General features: G+C 45.3%; 1 long non-coding RNA gene across 1 annotated transcript; it reads left to right on the top strand.

The window, feature by feature from the left end:
- The first annotated feature begins 18 nt into the window (after positions 1-18).
- Positions 19-21775, top strand: LOC138916137 (uncharacterized). Its single transcript, XR_011422914.1, has 2 exons — positions 19-253; positions 21474-21775. It is a non-coding gene; the product is annotated as an uncharacterized lncRNA (long non-coding RNA).
- Positions 21776-22113: the final 338 nt, after the last annotated feature.

Raw genomic sequence — 22113 nt, 5'->3', positions numbered from 1 at the left:
ACGCCTCCGGGAAGGGGCGGAGCCGTGCGCGGGCTGCGGTTGGGGAAGCGCCGTCACCCGGAGGGGCGTGTTGGAGAAGGTTTCGCGGGCCCAAGCGGGGGAGGGGGGGACCGTTAAAGCGCTGCACCGCGCCCACAGGAAGCTGCTTTAATGGTTAGGCCTACTCGGTACCAGGCTCTCGGCTGGGAAGGACCTTGAAGACCATGCGGTTCAACTTCCAATTTGCAGATGTGGAAACTGAAGCCCAGAGAGGGTATGCAACTTGTGCAAGGTTACACAGGCGGTTAGTGGCCTGGGCTGGAGTGGACTCAAGCGCTCCTGACCGCCCTTGGCCTTAAACGCAGCTGCCTCTCCAAGGAGGTGAATGCTAATGCACTTCTCTTAGATCTATTTATAGGGTTTGAGGCCTGTGCTGTTTTAAGGTCTAACTCACGTGGGATGGGCATTTGGATTCCTCTTAGACCACCCCCCATCCGTAGCTACCAGGTGATTGAAGGAATAGAAATGTTTCATCCTGCGAAGGTGCCCCTATAGAGGCACAACCGTGAGCCAAAAAGAATGCGTACGGACATAAAGGATCGCGGTTCTTAGCCTTATTTAGTTCTGAGCCCTGGAGGAAGCTATTGAAGGCTTTTCCTGAGCAAAATGCACAGAAAGAAAATGTGCATACGGTTTGACTTCCCCTGACGTTGGTACATGGGCTCCCCGTGAAGAATTTCCTGAATTATTACGTTTTCATCCTGTTGATCTAGGGTTAATTGGATGTAGCTAGCGTATAGAGCTCTTTACCATGTAGCTTGAGATTGTGGAATAATTGCCCTATTCTAGTCATACTAGGAGGAAGCCTGTCCTCTCGCAGAGGTTCCCCCCGAGAATTAGGAAAGCTGGGCCAGCTACCTTCAGTCCTTAAAAGAGACAGAAGGGGTCTTTCTCTGCTCGAGATCCCTTTGCAGTTCTGAAGCTGGAAGTGTGGGGACACCATTCCTCCCCTTATCCCGTGACTGGTTGATTTCCTACGGCTTAGCAGTCCTCCTAACCGCAGCCTTTTGCTTCGTCTATTAACTGAGGAAGAACTGCCCCGTGTGTGTGACTTTATGGGGAATCAATGAGGGTTAAGTGAGATGACATCCTTGAAAATCTTTGAATAGTCCTTATACGGATTACCCATGCTACAGATGATCCATAATTTTGTCTCACTCCAAGCCAGCTTCCCCTGCTCCCTAACAGTGTGCTGAGCCTCCCGCTCCTCTCAGCATCAGTCACAATGATCCCAGTGAGGGCAAATGGATGTTTAAAGTAGCTGGAATAAGATGCTGGGAAGATAAATGTTTTGCAGCAAAGTTCCAGTCAAACATAAGATCCTTACCAAAAGCCGAGTGAAGTGACTTTTTAGTTGAACTAGGTTACTACTGGTGCTGTCTAGTCCCTATCCAAAGCACTCAACACTAGCCTGTCCTCTTCAGGTGGTAGTGAGGCGTCATAACGTATTTAGCATACACACTCCAGAAACACGCCTGAGTTTGTCTCCCAGCTCTGCCTCTTAGCTTGTGTGACTGACTTTGCTTGTATGTAAAATCAGGCTAATAATTGTGCCTGTTTCATATAGGGCTTCTGCAAGGTCTTAAGTGAGTTAATTACGTGTTAAGGACTAGGAACACTGCTTGGCATCTTATATATATATATTGGCTATTATCTATTTAGTGTGTATTTTGTACTCACTGAGTGGTTCTTGGTCCTTAGCATATTAGGGAAGAAAGCCTTTAATCAGTTAATCTCACAAACAAATGTGAATTGTAAAAGTGACAGATGCCAGAGAATGACTCAGGGGACTTGGAAAGCTTACCTGAGAAAAGGAAGAGAATTATTCAGGTGGAGAAGGGAGGAGCAGCATGTGCATAAGCCCTGTGGTAGGTGGGAGCTTGGGGATTGTCAGGAACTGTAAGAGGGTCAGTACCCCCAAAACACAGAGAATGAGGGAATGAGATAAAGCTAGAGTGTTGAGTAGGAGAAAGACCATATGAAACCTTGTGTGCCATGCAAATGATTTTATCAGTATCCTAAGAGCAAAGGGCAGCTCTTCAAAGGTTTTGAGAAGGTTGGTGGTTGTAATGTGGAGATTAGGCTGGAAAAAGGGAAGCGTAGATGCAGGGAATCCAGTTAGGAGGCCATTGCAGTAACCCTGAAAAGAGATGATATTGTAGAAAGGAGAAGGGTAAAGGTAGTAGAAACAGGTATCAAAATTAATTGAACTTGGTAATTGATTGGCAGAAGAGGGAGGGGTCCCTGGTGCCTGCTGGATTTCTGGCTTGCACTGGGGAGTGGATGGTGATGCCATGTGCAGTGTTTCCCAGGTGGGAGGAATTGGAGGCCACATGGTTTAGTGGAACGGGGGGAGGTACGAGCTGTATTTCTTTTCTTTTTTTTTTTTTTTTAAAGATTTTATTTTTTCCTTTTTCTCCCCAAAGCCCCCCGGTACATAGTTGTATATTCTTCATTGTGGGTCCTTCTAGTTGTGGCATGTGGGACGCTGCCTCAGCGTGGTTTGATGAGTAGTGCCATGTCTGCGCCCAGGATTCAAACCAACGAAACACTGGGCCGCCTGCAGCGGAGCGCGCAAACTTAACCACTCGGCCACGGGGCCAGCCCCTCTGAGCTGTATTTCTTGAGTTGTGTATGGAGGATGCAGGTTTTAATATGTTTTCTCTATGACTTTTTGAATGTCAGGAATGTTCACGTCCAGTGAACAAATTCTGAAATTAAAAAGAAACACAGAGTTCTCTTCTTACTCCACCGCTTCCTGCTGTAGGAGCCTGAACGAGTTCCTTGACCTTTTGCGTCTGTGAAAGGGGAGCATCTGTGCCGCACCATTGGGTGGTCTGAGCATAAACGGGAGCCCCTCCAAGGTGCTCGGTACAGGTGTCTCGTGCCCCAAGATGCTCACCATAGTCTGTGAAGCACGTGAATTCGTGATGGACGGATCAGTTGGCGATTCCCCACCCAGACCCCCAACACCCCACAACGCATACGTGTGAGAAGACTGGCTGCGAGGGGAGGCTGTGGCCTTGTGCCCCTTCCGCCCGAGCAGAGCCGGCCTCGGCCTCGCCAGCACTGAGGAGGGATGGAGGTGAATGTGACGTCTGGAGGACTGAGAGCCCCTGCTTGGTAGTGGGGCGAGCTTCGTCGCTGTTTCCAACTTCCACACTTCTCCCAAATAGCTTAGGACAGAGAATGTTCGCAGAAAAGCGGCTGAGACGTGGCCCTTTGATCTTCAACCCCCAGAAGCAGAAAGACTGTGATCATCAAACAATTTTCTCATCTCCCCAGACCTTCTCTTCACACTAGGCTCCTGCCTTCTTTCTGTTCCTAGAACACAGCATGATCTGTGTGTCTGGGGACCTTGGCGTTGGCTGTTCCTTCCTATTATTCCTACCTCGGTTGAGATGTCACTTCTTCAGAGAGGCCTTCCCTCACCACCCTATCTAAGGTCATTTCCACAGATACTCTTTTTTTTATTTCTTGGCTGAGGAAGATTTGTCCTGAGCTAACATCCATTCCAATCTTCCTCTATCTTTTAGTATATGGGCTGCCAGCACAGCATGGCCGCTAATAGAGCAGTGCAGGTCCGCACCCAGGAACTGAACCCGGGCCGCTGAAACAGAGCGTGCTGAACTTAGCCACTAGGCCACGGGGACGGGCCCTCCACAGAATCTCTTTATGACAGGGCCTTTTCCTATTATCTTCAGAACACTTCTCAATACCTGAAATTATCTTTTTTGTGCTGTCTGTCCCTGCCCCCACTAAAATGCAAGTTCCATGAGAGCAAGGATCTTGTCTGTCTTGTTTGTTGCTTAAAATTGTGCCTCACGCATAGTGGGTGTGAAATATTTGTGAAATGGTTGAAGCGTACATAACTACACATGTGACATGTCCTTATGGCCTGCACGAAGTGACTGTCTAGCTTTGTTAAAGGCACTTTATAGCTTAATTCACCTTCTTTTCCAGTCTTATCCACACCAGCCCCCACAAGTACCTCTGCTGCAGTCAAGCCAACCGTCTCTCTGTGTCCTGCAGCGGTGCTCGTCCCTGTCCTGGCCTGTCCCCTGCCTAGAATTCCCTCCTTGTCCTTCTCTGTCTTCAAGGTTGTACTCTTGTTCATTTGTTCATTCAACTATGTTAACTTATTGGATGTCTCCCCCCACTAGGGCATTTCGAGTATAACATGAGAATATGATAAAGGCCATAAGAAAGGTACAAGTCAAATGCTGTCACGGAGCTAAAATTCGAGAGGACAAAGAGAGGTTTCTTTTTTCCTCCCTTAGTTATGAGAACATTGGGTAGACGAGGGCGGATTTGAGGCGGACTTTGAGGGACTGGAGGGCTTTGCAGCGACGCCCTCTCTGACCAGGGTGGCACAGTGAGACCTTGGGAATGCTTGTTTCATGCCTCTGTGTCTCAATTTCCTCTTCTGTAAAATAGGGGTAGTAATCCCACCGGGGGTTGGCTTCGTAAGTGTGAGACCTGCAGGGTCATGCAGGCACTTAGAGGGGCTGGCCTCTCGCTTGGTTTAATGCTCTGCTGTCGCCATGTTGAAATGCTGGATGATTTTTTAACAAGGGGTTCTGCAAATCGTGTCCTGATCTTGCCTCGTAGGGTGATTGCGAAGTCCTCAGAAGTTAGCACGGGGGCCTGGCATCTGAGGAAGGCTCAGGAAGTGCTGGCTGTTATACTGTTGTTGTTATTGTCTGCACTCTTGTAACAGTGTAGCTCCCAGTGTACCTCACAGCTCAGCATTTAAACAGCCAACAAATGTTTGCAAGTGCCTGCTCTGTAAAGGTCCCGGGTGGGTCACAAGGGTGGGCAGGACAGTATTTCCTGTCCTAGTCGAAGTTGTGAATAAAGCAGATGTTTTGAACATACTAATTAGTAATAAGTAACAAAGAATATATGTCAAATGAAGAGTATAGGAATTTGGAAAATAGATTTTTGGGCCCCACCTTCAGAGTCTTCCTAGTAGCTCTGGTGTGGGTCTTCAGAATCAGTGCCCCGGGTGGTTTTAATGAACAGCCACGGTTTGGGACCACTGGCATTAACGCTAGGGAGACCATGTGGAATAGAGACAAAAAGCTTGGCATTGGAGTCAGTCAGACCAGGAAAGGTTCCTGTCCTGCCATCTGTTACTCTGTTACCTTGCATAAGTTACTTTGCCTCTCAGTTTCCGCATCTGTAAACATTAAAACCATACTTTTAAGATTTTTTTTTTGGAATTTTTTTTTTTTTGAGGAAGATTAGCCCTGAGCTAACATCTGCTGCCAATCCTCCTCTTTTTGCTGAGGAAAACTGGCCCTGAGCTATCATCCGTGCCCATCTTCCTCTGCTTTATACATGGGTTGCCTGCAACAGCATGGCTTGCCAAGCAGTGCTATGTCCACACCCGGGATCTGAACCAGCAAACCCCAGGCTGTCAAAGCAGAATGTGTGCACTTAAGTGCTGTGCCACCAGGCCGGCCCCTAAGATCAGATTTTAAAATGCTTGAAAAAGGGGCCAGCCCCATGGTCTAGCAGTTTAGTTCAGCATGCTCCACTTCAGTGGTGCAGGTTTGTTTCCTGGGTGCGGACCTACACCACTTGTCAGCAGCCAAGCTGTGGCGGCCTCCCACAAACAAAATAGAAGAAGATTGGCACAGATGTTAGCTCAGGGACAATCTTCCTCAGCAAAAAAATAAAATACTTGAAAAAGCTGAACACATAGTGGACACTTAATTATGGGTTACTTCCTCTAGAGGGGGAGATGGTATCCCAGGAAGGGGCAGTCACAGAGGGCTTCCTGGAGGAGAGGATAATCCACTCCTACAGAGTATGATTTGAATGGGAGAAAGCCTTCTGATTATACACTTTAGCAACAGTCAAGATATTAGGTGATAATATTGGAGGAATGCCAAGTCCCAAAATAATTGATGGGATTTAGTGGCTGATTAGGTACAGAGGAGAGGGAAGAATGACAAGTGAGTCCTAGGTCTCTATCTTAAGTGTTTGAGAGTGGGCCATTTTGAAAACAAGGTGCTGCATATGATTTCACTCATATGTGGAAAACAAACTCATGGATAAGGAGAACAGATTACTGGTTACCAGAGGGGAGGGGCTGGGGGGTTGGGCAAAAGCAGTAAAGGGGCACATATGTATGGTGATGGACAAAAACTAGAGTATTGGTGGTGAGCACGATGCAGTCTATACAGAAACTGGTATATAATAATGTACACCTGAAATTACACAAAGTTATAAACCAATACAACCTCAATAAAATTTTTTAAAAATGTCAAAATAAAAATAAATAAGAAAAGTTGCAGGAAGGTGGGATAGAGGTTAGGGGAGAGGTTGTGAATCTAGTTTTAGAAACATTTGGTTTTTTGTGTTTGTTTTTGACTCTTTTTTTTTTTTTTTGCTGAGGAAGATTTGCCCTGAGCTAACATCCGTTGCCAATCCTCCTCTTTTTCTTTTTTTTTTTTTGATGTGGAAGATTGTCACTGAGCTAATATCTGTACCAATCTTTCTCTATTTTGTATGTGGGATGCCTCCACAGCATGGCTTGATGAGCAGTGTGTAGGTCTGCACCTGGGATCTGGACCCACTAACCCTGGACTGCTTAAGTGGAGCACACAAAGTTAACACTATGCCACCAGGCTGGCCCTTTGTTTTTAGCTTGCTTGAGGAAAACCAGTCCTGAGCTAACAGCCTCTTTTCTTTTGTTTGGTGAGGAAGATTGGCCCTGAGCTAAATCCATTGCCAGTCAGGAATGGAGATGGGGTTCTAAACCAGCCGGCAATAAGGGTGAGAGGGAGAAGAGGAGGAAGAGCAGAGGCAGGAAAAGAGATGGGAGCGTGGACTGCTCAGAGTGGTAGTCGGCGTAGCTGTGGCAGGCGGAAGCCAGCCCCGGGGGTCTCGTAGAAGGTTCAGCGCTCTCACCGCTCCGGCCCGCGTTCGTTTCCCGCTCAAGGAACCACATCGCTTGCCTGCCGGCTGTCGTACTGAGGTGGCTGCGTGTTGCTGTGATGCTGAAAGCTCTGCCACCGGTGTTTCAAATACCAGCAGGGGGTCACTCGTGGTGGACAGTTTTCAGCGCAGCTTCCAGACCAGACTGACTAGGAAGAAGGGCCTGGATACCCACTTCCGGAAAAAGTGGCCACGAAAGCCCCATGAATGGCGGCGGAGCATTGTCTGATAGAGCGCCAGAAGGGGAGAGGGTGACGCAAAAAGCCCAGGCAGGGTTCTGCTCTGCTGCCCACAGGGTCACCAGGAGTCAGAATGGGCTCCAGGGCGCTAACAACAGAGTCGGAATAATGTTCCCCCAAAGATGCCCATGTGCTAGTCCCTAGACCTGAGAATGTGTTACTTTACGGGGCCAAAGGGACTTTGCAGATGTGGCTGAACTGAGAATTTTGAGATGGGGAGATTTGCTTGGATTATCTGGATGGGCCCCATAATCACAAAGGTCCTTATAAGAGGGAGGGGGGAGAATGAGAGAGAAGGCAACGTGATGAGGCCAGAGAGAGATGGAGCCAGGGAATGTCAGCAACCTCTGGAAACAAAAAGGCAAGGAACAGATTCTCTCAGAAAACCTCCAGAAGGAACACAGCTCTGCCAACCCATTTTATTTTTTTGGTTTTTTAAAAATTTATTTGGTTTGTTGTTTTGAGGAAGATTAGCCCTGAGCTAACTGCTGCCAATCCTCTTTTTGCTGAGGAAGACTGGCCCTGAGCTAATATCCATGCCCATCTTCCTCTACTTTACATGTGGGATGCCTACCACAGCATGGCTTGCCAAGCGGTGCTATGTCCGCACCCGGGATCTGAACTGGTGAACCCTGGGCTGCTGAAGCAGAATGTGCACACTTAACCTCTGCGCTACTGAGCCGGCCCCACTGCCCACCCATTTTAGACTCCTAACTTCCAGAGCTATGAGGGAGTAAATTCATGTTGCTTTAAGCCACTAAGGTCATAGTAATTTGTTACCGCAGCATTAAGAAACTAACGCAATAGTTAACAGCTAGACTCAACCTAAATATCTAACAATGGTAGGTTAAGTTATAATACATTGGTCTGATGAACTGTTATAATTGTAGTTAGCCATTAAAAATCATGCTGTAGGGGCCAGCCCTGTGGCCGAGTGGTTAAGTTCCTGTGCTCTGCTTCGGCGGCCCAGGGTTTTGCCAGTTCGAATCCTAGGTATGGACATGGCACTGCTCATCAAGCCACGCTGAGGTGGCGTCTCACGTGCCACAACCAGAAGGACCCACAACTAAAAATATACAACTATGTACCGGGGGGCTTTGGGTGAAGAAGAAGAAGAAAAAAGAAAAGACTGGAAAAAAAATTATGCTGTAGATCACCTAATCATGTAGAAAATTCTCATAATAGATTGCCAAGGACAGAAAGCAAGTTATAATAATTGTAGGTGCTTATGTTAAAAATTCATCAAGCTGCACCCTTAAGATTCATGCATTTTGTGCACTCGACTATAGGTATGATATACTTCAATAAAAAAGTTTTGCAGATTGCATGTAGATGTCCTGTTTTGTTCAAAGAAGAGGAGCATCTGTTATATCTGTGTATCCAGGAATAGGAAAAAGACTGGGAGTGTGGAAACCAAATGTTAATAATAACTGTCTCCGGATGGCGGGATTACAGATGATTTTATGTTATTTTTTGGTTCTTCTCTGTGTATCCCAGTTTTTTTTCAATGAACAGGTATTAATTTTTTTTTTTCTTGAGGACGATTAGCCCTGAGCTAACATCTGCTGCCAATCCTCTTTTTGCTGAGGAAGACTGGCCCTGAGCTAACATCCGTGCCCATCTTCCTTTACTTTATATGTGGGATGCCTGCCACAGCATGGCTTGCCAAGCAACCCCGGGATCCAAACCGGTGACCCCCGGGCTGCCAAAGCAGAACATGCGCACTTAACTGCTGCGCCACCGGGCCAGCCCTGGTATTACTTTTCTGATCAGAAAAAATATTTTAAAAATTAATTTTTTAAAGTCAAGGGAAAGGGATAGGGAGAAAGTTTGAAGAAGGATTTGTTAGTTCAAGGGCAAGGAGCCTACAGCACCTGGCACCACCAAGCCTCTATGGATACTTTTCTGAAAATAGGTGATGATTTTTTCTTGTATCCCCTTCACCCCCTAAAAGCAGAAAAGGGACTCAGTACTGGGGACATAGAAGGAAGAAGAAGAAGAGGAAAAGCAAGAATGTAGAGCAAAGCTTGCTGCACCCTGAGTTAGGAGGGCCTCAGAGACGTCATGGAAGTGGAGCAAATTATTGAATTCCTCGAACCCCGCCACCTCCCGCGCTTGCCAGAGAACCTGCACACACAGCACACGCCCTCGGCCGTTTGCTCCTGTCATTCTTTCAGTCCTCCTTTATTCCTTTTCTTCGTTCTTTTTCTAATTATCAAAGTCACATATACTCCTCAACGGAGAAATTTTGAAAGGCATCAAGAGTTAAAAAGCAGAAATCACCGGTTCCCAAATTATACCCACCATTTAAAATACTGGCATATTTTTCCCAACATAGTTCAATTTTAAATGAAAAGCGGAGTATTAGTGTGTAACACTTTTGGTCACCCTCCCCCAAAAATGTACTTTTAAGAGTTTTAAATTGGTTCAGCTCTTTATCAGTTTGCGTTAAAAAACAGCATGAGCTAAACATATTTAAACCGGCTCTGAATGGGTTTTCACGCTGGGAGTGCAAAGCGGAAGGAAGTGAAGCCTTTTCACTTTGACTTAAGTTTTTAAAAAAGTACCAATAGAATCAGCTACAGATTGAAAATCACTGAAGTGTGCCCACTAGGTAGCAAAGCCGGAAGCTCCCTGAGGCCTGTCTTCCTGGCCAGCGGTGACGGAATCCTGTCCTCCGAGCTACTGCTCTCCTAATCTTCCTGTTCTTTCTCCCTTTCTTTCATTGAGTACGCACTCACTCTCAGTGGTCTGCTTTGTTGTTTTGGGGAAAGCAAAGCTCTTTCCCTCCTGTGTGTCTCCTTTATCCTCACACTACCACCACACTCACAACACTTCTGACCCCAGACGTGTGGGGTTTTCCCCCACCAACAATTCTCTGACACCCGCCGAATGTTCTGCGATTTAACTCAATTCTGACGTACTCCTTGGAGGGAGCGTCAGTTCCCACAGGTTAAGGGCGTAGTCCCCCGAGACTGCCCCCCACTTCAGATGCCAATACCGAGTAGTAGGCCACCAGGCTACCCCTATCTTCCATCCTACATGGCTACACATTGGAGGTTCCCGTGACCCCGTCCATGGGATCCATTAATTTGCTAGAGTGGCCCACAGAACTCAGGGAAGCACTTCCTTAGAATTTACCAGTTTATTGAAGGACATGATAAAGGATGCAGGTGACCAGCCAGATGAAGAAACACAGAAGGCGAAGTCCGGGAGGGTCCTGAGTGCAGGAGCTTCTGTCCCCGTAGAGCTGGGGTGTAGCACCCCCCCCCCCCGCCCCCGTTCATGGATGTGCTCACTCACCTGGAAGCTTCCCCAACCCCCTACTCTTGGGCTTTTAACAGAGGCTTCCTCATGTAGCCATGATCAGTTATTGGCTCCATTTCCAGCCCCTATCCCCTCTCCATGAGAAGGGGAGAGTGGAGCAGTGCTGAAAATTCCAAGCTTCTAATTATGGCTTGGTCTTTCTGGTGACCACCCTCCATCCAGGAGCCCACCAGAGTCACCTCATTGGACAAAAGATGCTCCCAGTACTCTTATCACTTAGGAATTTACAGGGGTCTTAGGAGCTCTGTGCCAGGAACCAGGGGCAGAGACCAATATATATATTCTCTGTTATCTCACATTTGCGCACTTGGTGTGCACACACATATCTTTTTCGCCTGTTAGACTATAACTCAGTGCTTCTCAGCCTCAGCACTCTTCGTATTTTGGACCAAATACTTCTTTGTTGTGGGGGGAGGGGAGGCCGTTCTGTGCTTTGCAGGATTTTTTAGGAGAATCCTTGCCCTCTACCCACCAGACGCCAGCAGCACACCCCTCTCAAGTCGTGACAATCAAAGATATCTCCAGACTTTGCTAAACGTCCCCTGGCGGAAAAAATCACTCCCTCACCCCCTGCAGTTGAGAAGCACCGCTAGGCTCCTCGAGGTCGGAGGCCACGTCTTGTAAATTCCTGTATCCCCTAAAATGCATCGCACATAGTAAGCATTTTTATCATCCAAACAGTGTCATTGCCTCATGAAAATAAAGCCCTTACTCTTTGTACTGTTCTAAGCTCTTTACGCGTATTAGCTCATTCAATCCTCACAGCATCCCTGTGAGATGGGTGCTGGTGTTATGCCCTTGCTACAGCTGAGAAATTAAAGACTCAAAAAGGTTAGATTAGTTGCTCAAGACCACTCACCTGGGAAGTGACACCTGGGATTTGAACCCTAACCCAGGCAGTCCAGCTGCAGGTTCTGGGCTCTCAACCATTTTCCTACCTACCACTTTTTTTTTTTAACTTCCTGGGAAAGATTTGTCCTAAGCTATCATCTGTGGCCACTCTTCTCTCTCTATTTTTTTCCCTCCCCAAAGCCCCAGTACACAGTTGTATATTTTAGTTGTAAGTCCTTCTGGTTCTTCTATGTGAGCTGCCACCACAGCATGGCTACCGACAGATGAGTGATGTGGTTCCTTGCCCAGGAACCAAACCTGGGCCACCAAAGCAGAGCGCGCTGAACTTTAACTGCTAGGCCAGCAGGGCTGGCTCTCTACTGCTTTTATTTACTTCTTTATTTTGCTGAGGAAGATTGTCCCTGAGCTAACATCCATGCCATTCTTCCTCTATGTTATATGCAGGATGCTGCCACAGGTTGGCTTGATAAGCAGCGTGTATGTCCGCACCCGGGATCCGAACCCACAAAACCTGAGCTGGCGAAGCAGATCATGCAAACTTAACCACTACGCCACAGGGCCAGCCCTGCCATTGCTTTTAAATACAAAGAAAAACATCAACTCATGAAAAAAAAGCCAGACATTGTCCATCTGCCTACAGAATTTGCATAGGCGAACCACATGGTAAAAATAAAATTTCCTATTCTGCCTTTTTCACAAAATGTGATAGAGCAAATTACTTTGCCATGTTGCTAAAATCTTCTAAATTCTTCGAATGGCTAAATCGTATTCCATCAAGAGGACAGACAGTAAGCTAACAGAACCAGTTCGTTTTTATTGGGCATTTTGGTTGTTGCTAATATTTTTTTGAAGGAGAATTTACGTGCAATAAAGTGCACCCATTTTAAGGGTAGAGTTTGATAAGCTCTGACAAAAGAATAAATCTGTGCTGCCACCAACACAATCAAGACAGAGAATATCTTCCTCCCCTTCGTTCCTTTCCGCAGTGATGTGCTGAAGCTGGTCAGCATCCTGGCGCCAGCTCAGGAGAGCCAATTACATACGTCTCTTCTGAAATCTGTGTTTAGTCACGTCACATTAGTAGCTCACAAGTGGCCGTGGTGGGAGTGTCTACACCACGGAAATAAGGAAAGTGCCAGAAATTGGGCTTTTTTTTTTTTGAGAACTAGTTACCAGCACCACAACTTATGCCCCTTTGCAGTCAACCCTCCATCCTGCAACCACAGTCTGCTTTCTGACATTTTATTTTGCGTTTTTTAGAATTTTAGATAATTAAAATCATGTAGTATATAGTCTTTTGCGCCTAGCTTCTTTTGCTCAGCATACTTTGGAGATCCATCGACGATGCCACACATGTCAATAGTTCATTCCTTTTCGTTGTATTCCATTGTATGGATATACAACGTGGCCAGAGCCTTTATTGTGGTTTCACAGGAAGGAACGTGTGAGGCAGTGTCAGCAGGCTTAAGATTGACTAGTTTAATTTCATGGACTCTGCGGCATAGGGACTGTCCCTAATTATCTGGTCCTTTGGCCCTAGGGCAGAAGAAGTGACCTGAGAGTGAGAGCTGGTGAGAGCCTGATAAAGCAGGTGGTTGGGGAAAGGGCTTTCATTGGTTGGTTTGCATAGAAAAGGTGCACTGGCAGGTGGGTAGTTTATCTAAGAATTGGCTAGTCCTGGGAGAGGCAGTCTCTCCAGAGTCAGCAAGGCCCCAAGATGTCAATGCATCAGGAAATATAGAAAATTAAAAAAAAAACTATGAGTAATACACCTTCTTAAAAGGTCAATCTAGAAAAACTCTGAACTCAGGGATGCTAAGCCTAGCAGAGACAAGATACTGCACGGTATTGAAAAGCAGGGAATTAAGTAAAGACTGCATACCAAATGGTGAGACCTTCTGGCCCCCTTGTCACATGTGGCCCTAAGATTCTCCCAGCCAGGCTAATGCCCTCAATCACTAGGTTAGAGGACCTCTCGCTGGGAAAACTTGACCAGCCCAAGAGGAAATACCTGTGGATACTGTATTAATTTCTTAGGGTTGTTGTCACAAATTACCAAAAACTTGGTGGCTTAAAACAAAAGAAATTTATTCTCTCCCAGTTCTGGATGTCGGAAGTCGGAAATCAAGGTGTCAGCAGGGTGGGGTTCCCTCCGGGGCTCTAGGGAGCTTCCTTTCCTGGGCTCTTCCAGCTCCTGGTTGCGCCAGCTGCTCCTCGGTTTGTGGCTGTGTCGCCAATCTGCCTCCATCTTCACGTGCTTTCACCTCCTCTCTCTGGGTCTCTCCTCTCTGTGTCTCTTATAGACACCTGTTATCGGATTTAAGGCCCATCCAGATAATCCAGGATGGTCTCCTCTCAAGACCCTTAATTACATTTGCAAAGACCCTTTTTCCAAATAAGGTCACATTCATAGGTTATGGGGATTAGGATGTGGATATATCTTTTTGAGGGCCAGCATTCAACCCACTGCAGGTACCAAGGCCTGAGAGTCCCCAGTGAAAGCTCCCTGTAGTGATGCCACCACTGTTTCATGAACGCAGAGCTTTCAGACAATTTTAGTGCCTCAGTCTTAACCATGAATGGACTGTCAAAGATCAACAGGAAGTTTAAGAAAGTTTCCAAAGTGAAAGACAAAGACCAAACAAATAAACAAGAAAAAGGGAAATTGGAGAATAGAGAAACAACACAGAGAACAGAACAAAACAAAATCTAAACTTAAAAAAAAAAAGATGATAAATATTCTCAGAGAGATATGAAGATGTTGCGTCTATGAAACAAGAACAGGAGGTTATAAAAAAAGAACATTGGGAATAAAACATGTCTTAAAAATATGATAACCAATAACTTCAATCAAAGGGTTAGAAGATAAAATTGAAGAACTATCCTTAAAAAAATGGCTGGAGGGGGGCTGGCCCCGTGGCCGAGTGGTTAAGTTCGAGTGCTCCGCTGCAGGCGGCCCAGTGTTTCGTTAGTTCGAATCCTGGGCGCGGACATGGCACTGCTCATCAGACCACGCTGAGGCAGCGTCCCACATGCCACAACTAGAAGAACCCACAACGAAGAATACACAACTATGTACTGGGGGGCTTTGGGGAGAAAAAGGAAAAAATAAAATCTTTAAAAATAATAATAATAAAATTAAAAATTAAAAAAAAAAAAAAAAACATGGCTGGAGGGGCTGGCCCCATGGCCGAGTGGTTGAGTTCGCGTGCTCCACTGCAGGTGACACAGAGTTTCGTTGGTTCGAGTCCTGGGCGCGGACATGGCGCAGCTCATCGAGCCATGCTGGGGCGGTGTCCCACGTGCCACAACTGGAAGGACCCACAATGAAGAATATACAACTATGTACCAGGGGGCTTTGGGGAGAAAAAGGAAAAATAAAATCTTTAAAAAAAAAATGGCTGGAAAATAGGCATGAAAAGATTTTAAAAGCTAGAGGTAGCCCAAAAGGACTAACATTCAACTAGGAAGAGTTACGAGAAATAGAACAGATAAAAATAGAGGGAAAGTGATCATCAAAGGAATAATTCAAGAAATCATCTCAGAACTGAATGGCTTAGATCTCCAGAATGAGAGGCCCACCGAGTGCCCAACATAATGGATGTAAAAGAAATCACTATGTTTCAGATCGTTGAGTAGAGAGGAAGGTTACTAAAACCTTCCAGAGAGAAAGAGCAGGTCACATTCGAAGGGACAGCCATCAGAATGGCACCATGCTTCCCATCAGCCAGGCTGGAAGACAGTGAAGGAACGCTTTCAGATTATTTATGACCTATAATTTTACGAAATAGCCAAATTGTGAATTCAATAAAGTAAGCACATTTTCAGACACGTGAAGTCTTAAAAATTTTACTTCCTACCAATGTACCCTTTCTCAGGAAACTATTGGAGGATGTGGTACACCAAAATGACAGAATAAACCAAGAAACAGGAAGACATGTGATTCTGGAAACAGGATATTCAACATAGGTGAGAAATGAAGAGAAGCCCCAAGATGATGATGAAGGGAAATCCCAGGGTGACAGATGGCCTGGCAGAAGGCCTGGAGAGTCATGGGTCAAGATTGCACCAGGAGGACAGCAGGCTCCAGAAGGGATGTCTCCAAGAAATAAGATGAGAGGAACAGAGGAAAAATTGATACCTTCGGTGATGGTGGAGAATAAATTCATCATGGGGACGTGGAAAACTAAGCAAATAAAAACTGATTTGTCCTCATTAATAATTAACTCCAGGAAAAGTTTTTTAAAAAACTGAAAAAGAAACAAAGCTTCATCGTAGTAGACTAAATAGCTTGGCTGCGAATAATATTTACAGAGGTGTAATTGTGTAAACAGAGTATATGGAACTCCACCAACCCCAGCAGGCACGGGCTTTCCTGCTTGCAGACTACATTCCAGCCAGCAGGAGCTCTTTGTTCCAGTTATCCTGGGGCCCTTTTGGTTAAACAGGAATTGATTTAATTAAATTCAATTAGCTAATTAATATATTCATAAACTAAATTGTTGAATTAAAATATCAATAAGAAAAATGGGTCTAAGCAAAAGGCGGTGGATGAAAGTATACACACACGCACGTGCGTATTTTTTTCTTTTTATAGACTAAACACCTGGAAAAGATGGTCTGAAGCTTTCAACTTGTGTTCTGCTGATCTGAAAACTTTTGATTTACCCAGACAACGTAGCATAGTTTATACCCAACCTTCATCCCGTTATGGGGAAGTTAAGTTGTGTATATTTGAACCCAGCATATGTTAGACTGACCCTTAACACATTATATGGTAAATTTTTTCCTAATTCTCTTTTTATTTTTCCACGAGACTGTGAGCAATTCGAGGACAGGCTCTTGTTCTTTCCTCTGTAAGGTTCTGGCACCTAACACAGACCTTGGCTTTTTTTTTTTTTTTTAGTCTAAGATTTATTGAGTCTCCACAGAAACCAGTTTAAGATGACGAGCGCATCCAATATTTGCAGAGTGTCCAGTCGCTCACACAGCACGGTCACGTCCCTCTGCCCCCCACCGAGGTTGGTGTTTTTACTGTCATCTCCTCCACCGTTTCATTGTGCAGAAAAGGACCTGGTTTCAGAGAGGGCCTTGCCCAAGGTCACACAAGGCAGCGTTGGAGCCTCTGGCAGAACCCGGGTCTCCAGTCTCCCAGTGATGCTTTTTTAAAAAAAACTTGAATTGTGGTTAAGAAAAAATTACCATCTTAACCATTTTTAAGTGTATAGTTCCGTAGTGCTAAGTGTATTCACACTGTGGTGCATCAGATCTCCAGAATTTTTTCATCTTGCAAAACTGAAACTCTGTATCCATTAACAACAACTCCCCATGTTCCCTCACCCCGGCCCTGGCAACCACTGCTCTGCTTCCTTCTCTACGAATTTGACTTCTCTGGACCCCTTATGTGACTGGCTTATTTCACTTTGCGTAACGTCCTCAAGATTCATCCATCTTGTAGCATGTGTCAGAATTTCCTTCCTCTTTAAGGCTGAATAATATTCCATTGTATGAATGTACCACATTTTGTTTATCCATTCATCCATCAATGGACACTTGGGTTGCTTCCACCTTCTGGCTATTGTGAATAATGCCGCTATGAACATGGGTGCATACATATTTCTTCGAGATCCTGCTTTCAGTTCTTCTGGATTTATACCCAGAAGTGGGATTTCAGTAATGATTTTTTTCTTTGATTTAAAAAAATTTTTTTTTTCCTTTTTCTCCCCAAAGTCCCCCAGTACATAGTTGTGTATTCTTCGTTGTGGGTCCTTCTAGTTGTGGCATATGGGACGCTGCCTCAGCGTGGTCTGATGAGCAGTGCCATGTCCGTGCCCAGGATTCGAACCAATGAAACACTGGGCCGCCTGCAGCGGAGCGCTCGAACTTAACCACTCGGCCACAGGGCCAGCCCCTCAGTAATGATTTTTTTAATTCTCCATCTCATTCCAAAAATGATTGGAGGCCAATGTCCTCGCACCTTCATAAATATTTTTTTTACATGTTCTGAATCTTGAATGAATGAATGAAGGGGCCAGAATGGAACAGAGGAGACAATAGAAAGGAGTGGCCTAAAAGAAGCCTTTGACAGAAGAAAGCTTTTCACCTTTACCCTTGGGAAGTAGCTGCAAATAATTAACTTCAGATCCGTCAGAGACGGAATGGAGTGGCCAACCCTTGTTTTCTCACCTACACTAAGGTCTCCAAAACCTTCCCAAAGTTATGTTCAAACAGAGTAAACCTTATCCATACGAAAAGGTCACAGAGGAGGGATACGGGATTCATAATACTTGGCCAGGTGCGCAAACTCAGATATTCTGGGCCTGTCTCACGACCTCCGGAAAGGATCTAGGCAGAGTGGGGGCTGGTAGAATATGCTGATCATGTCAGTACTCAGCTCCAGACATTTATGCTAGATCTGACTCTTCATGAAAAGCTGGAAATCTGGATTTTTATGCGGAATATCATTTTTAGAAGCTGGTATTTAAATTTCAAAAAGATTTTAAAAGCATCGTGGAGGTCAAAGAGAAAATGCAAATTTTCAACCTTTGGTGTGTAGTTCTGTGGGGCATTTGTGGTAGTCAGTGACGTCTGGGGAAGAAGTGTGTCTGGTTTGTTCCAGCAGAGCTGGGAAGAGGGTTGTGGTAAGGTGGCTTAAATCAAATGCCCACACATGCGAAAGCTCTGCCCTTCTGCACTTGGGTGATGTTTTGTGTGCTGCAGGCTGATAGGAAATGGCCCAAAATGAACCATTAAGTTCTCCACGATAGTATATCCCTCCTGGTCAGATTGGAGAGCTAAACCCCAGGTTTTACATCCATTCTGTGAGATTTGACTGTGCCTACTTCACAGAACCATTGTAAAAATAAAACATCACGGGTCTGGAAAGGTGCTGAATTTTTCCTAAAATGTAATACAGGTGCTAATTGGGATAATTCTTCAGCCATAAGCAGCTCAGAGGAGTGTCATGTTTTTTGGAATGGTGGCAGCTTCTACCAGGGCTGACCTAGGAGATGCTGGGCCCAAGTCTGGCTGGAAGAAATCACGGGGAGAGAATGTCTTAGCAGTTCTGCCCCGGTGGGTTTGAGAAAGAGGCGGAAGACTGACCTTTTCTGAAGGCGGCGTTGGAGAGTCGGTGTGGCCTTGAGAAATACACACGGCCAGAAATGGTGTGATCCTGCTCCAAACAGCTGGGCTCACCCTTGGGCTTCATGAACCTCACACGGGAGGTTTCGACTGAAGTAAACTTATGACCTTTCCATCAGTTCCCTTGAGTAAGTTGGGGTTTTATAAACTATTTCATATTTCCACTTAGAAGGAGACTTGTATTGTATTGAGACTGACTTGTATTACTTAAGAAGGTAGCGCAGCTTACTGTGACTACTAATAATATTATAACATTAGTAGTATTCCTGTAATGCTTTATAACTTACAACCACCTTTCATGTATTCTTCTCATTTTGTCCCTTGGAAACTCTATCAGATAGCCATTATTATTCTCATTCTACAGATGAGGAAACTGATGGTTTCCCACATCCTTTAGCTAACGCTTAGTGTCTTTAATGTGGCCTAAGTCCCTCCCTCCTCTGGCCCTTGCCTACCTCTCCATCCTTCTTTCACCACTTTCCCAAGAGCTCTCCTTTGTCCAGCTATTTTGGATTTCTTTTTGTTCCTTAAATAGGTCAGGTTCTTTTCAGCCACAGCCCCATTGCACATGCTATGTCTTCTTCCTAGAACACGTTCTCTCTCCTCTCTGCCTGGCTAGCAGCTACTCATCTTGCAGGTCTCAGTTTAACATTTCTTCATGGAAGCAATTCCTTAACATCCAGGCTACAGTGGGCTCCTCTTATACTACTCTGTGCTCATTCAATATCTCTTGTTCCTGCTAGATTGTAAGCTCCATGAGGCAGAGACCAAATCTGGTTCTGCAGCCTCAGTGCCTAGTGCAATATCCTTTTGCCCTGAAAGCTTTTGTAGCCACTGTCTGCTGTCTGGATCCTACAGTAGAACTGAGGCACCAGAACCTTGCCCTCAAGTCCAGTGCTGTGGAGCATTTCTGACAAGCTTCTGACACTTCAACAACCACTCCTTTGATTTGTGACCAAAATGCACACCTCCCGCATCAGAAGTAGCAGGTTGTGAGGCTAGAGCACAGCACCACTGCATCACATGCAATAACGACTAGAACAGGCAGGTGCTGGTCCCGCCTCTTATGTTGTTTCTGTGATGCTCACATCCCAGTGAGAACCTTTGCCCAGCATCCTATATGAGGTGGTCAAGGGTGGGTCACAGATGACAGGGACATTTAAAGCTGCCCAGACTCTTCTTACCTGAGGTCGTTTCTTGGTCTGGTGCACACTCGGGTCATTGATAGGTAGATGGCACGTTTATTTTATTTGTTGGAAGCGGTGAGGTAAGTCACCAGATTAATGGTGCAGACGCAGGAGTGGAAGGGACACAGTTGCTCAGGTCGCGCAGCAGGCATTCAGCAGGTAAGCAGGCCCCGTGGGCGGAACTCACGGCCTCAGTTCAACAACCACGGCAAGTTGAATTCCCTGCAGATCACAATCTACGAGAAGGGCACTTTCCCCCCACTTTTTTTAAAGCCACCTGCATCTCTCCTCACCAGTCTTTGTGAAATTCATCACCATATAACTCCCTAAATCCAGTTGATGGTGACAACAACCAAAATGTGTAGCTAAACACCCAGGCAGCAGCGTATAGGGTTGCAAATGTTAGTTCCAAATATAGTGCAGTTCACATCTCCAGTGAGGAAAGAACATGGAGTGAATTCATTACACGAGCCACTTAAACTAATTGAGCCAGGAGCTTAAAGCCACATTCCTCAAATGTGTGCACTCCACAGAACTGGCATTTCACATCAGGCAGTCAGGCTGGAAAACGTTCAGGAACCAATGAATCTAAACGAGGAAGAAACGCTTCTCAAGGTGTGCATTTGCCAACTGTTACTTTGCTCTCAAGCCATCTTTGGTGACGATGCTTCATGACTTAGAGCGTGACAGGAGGGTCGCAGGTCTGAGCCTGGCACACACAGCTGTGTGAGAAGAATAAAAATGTGTGGCGCTGTTACAAGGGGGAACAAGCAAAGAGGGCACAGTGTATCTTTATTACCAGAAATAATTGAATGCATAAACTAGATTATAAAAGCAGCTGGAAGAATATGTAGGCAGAATGTTCCCTAGACTTATCCAGTAGTCAGGATTGTCTTTGGGAGGTGGGTTTATAGGAAGGGATAGTCACTAGGTTTTTTTTTTTTTTTCCCTTCAAAATGAATATATATTACATTTGCGAACAGAAATTGAATTTAAAGTGGATGGGGGTTAGTGACACAATTTCTTAGATGAATAGAAACTTGTTACTATGAGGTTGGTAAAGAAAAACAAATATTATGTAACTATTTTCTACCACACACAAAAAATACACTTGCATATGCTGGATGTACTACAGGGTGGACTGGGGCCGGCCCAGTGGCTTAGTGGTTACGTTTGTGCTTTCCACTTCGGCAGCGCGGGGTTGGCAGGTTCACATCCAGGACACAGACCTACACACTGCTCACCAAGCCATGCTGTCGTGGTATCCCACATACAAAAAAGAGGAAGATTGGCACAGATGTTAGCTCAGTGACAATCTTCCTCAAGCAGAAAGAGGAAGATTAGCAAAAGATGTTAGCTCAGGGGCAATCTTCCTCACCAAAAAAAAAAAAAAAAAAAAAAGAGTGAGAACAGGGTGGACCAATAGAACTTTCCTCAGTGATGGATATGATCTCTGTGCTGTCCAACACAGTAGCCACCAGCCATATGTGGCTACTGAGCACTTGACATGTGACTAGTGCAACTGAGGAACTTAATTTTTTATTTAATTTCAACTTAAATACCTACACTTATTTAATTTAAACTTAAGCAGCTTGTGGCTACTGTATTTGGACACACAGGTAAAACCTTCCATTTGCTGAAAATAAGAAATAACAGTGTCAGCAGGGGTAGGAAGAGAAGACCAGATTTGGTAGCCAAGAGACCTTATGTAAGCCACGTACTGTTTTGCTCTCTCCAGTAGAGTCTGTGCACTCTATGATCACTGTAAGAATGAAGGATGAGCCCGCACTTCTTTCCACTCGTAAAGGCCACAGCATTAGCTTCATCCTACCACACCGCTTCACATTCTTCCGACTTTCAAGAGCTCCACTGATGGAAGACGGAACTGACCCGTGAGGAAAGCAACAGTCATCTCATCCATCCTCATTCATCTCAAACATGTTAAATGTTTTGTACTTTTTCTTATAAACTGTTTCTCTCCATCATCTTGTATTCTATGTTCTTGTCTTGAGACTTCTCCCATTAAACCATCATTTAGTATACTGTTTTCTTCGTCTCAACTTCTTCAGAAGTCTAATAAGCACCAAGAAGAGAGTATCCATAAGATTAGTATTTCAACCCCAATGATTGAAATTGCAGTGTAATAAACCTGCACAATTTGTCAAATTGATGATAAAGGTTACGGTTGGTTGAGGTGGGAGGGAGGTGGATGTCTCAGAGGACCACACTGGTATGGTCAGCCAAACCATGGCAAGACGTAATTTTTTTTTCTTCTGGGTTGTCATCTTAATTGGTGGATCGCATGTCTGCTGTCAGTTGCTGGCAACCTCCCTGAGAAAGCACAGGCTATGATAGTAAGCTATGTTCCTTCTCTGTTG

Source organism: Equus caballus, chromosome 11 (genome assembly GCF_041296265.1).
Source record: "Equus caballus isolate H_3958 breed thoroughbred chromosome 11, TB-T2T, whole genome shotgun sequence".
Lineage (NCBI taxonomy): Eukaryota > Metazoa > Chordata > Mammalia > Perissodactyla > Equidae > Equus > Equus caballus.
Note: the sequence above shows the minus strand (reverse complement) of the source record. Positions and strands in the feature narration are given on the sequence as shown.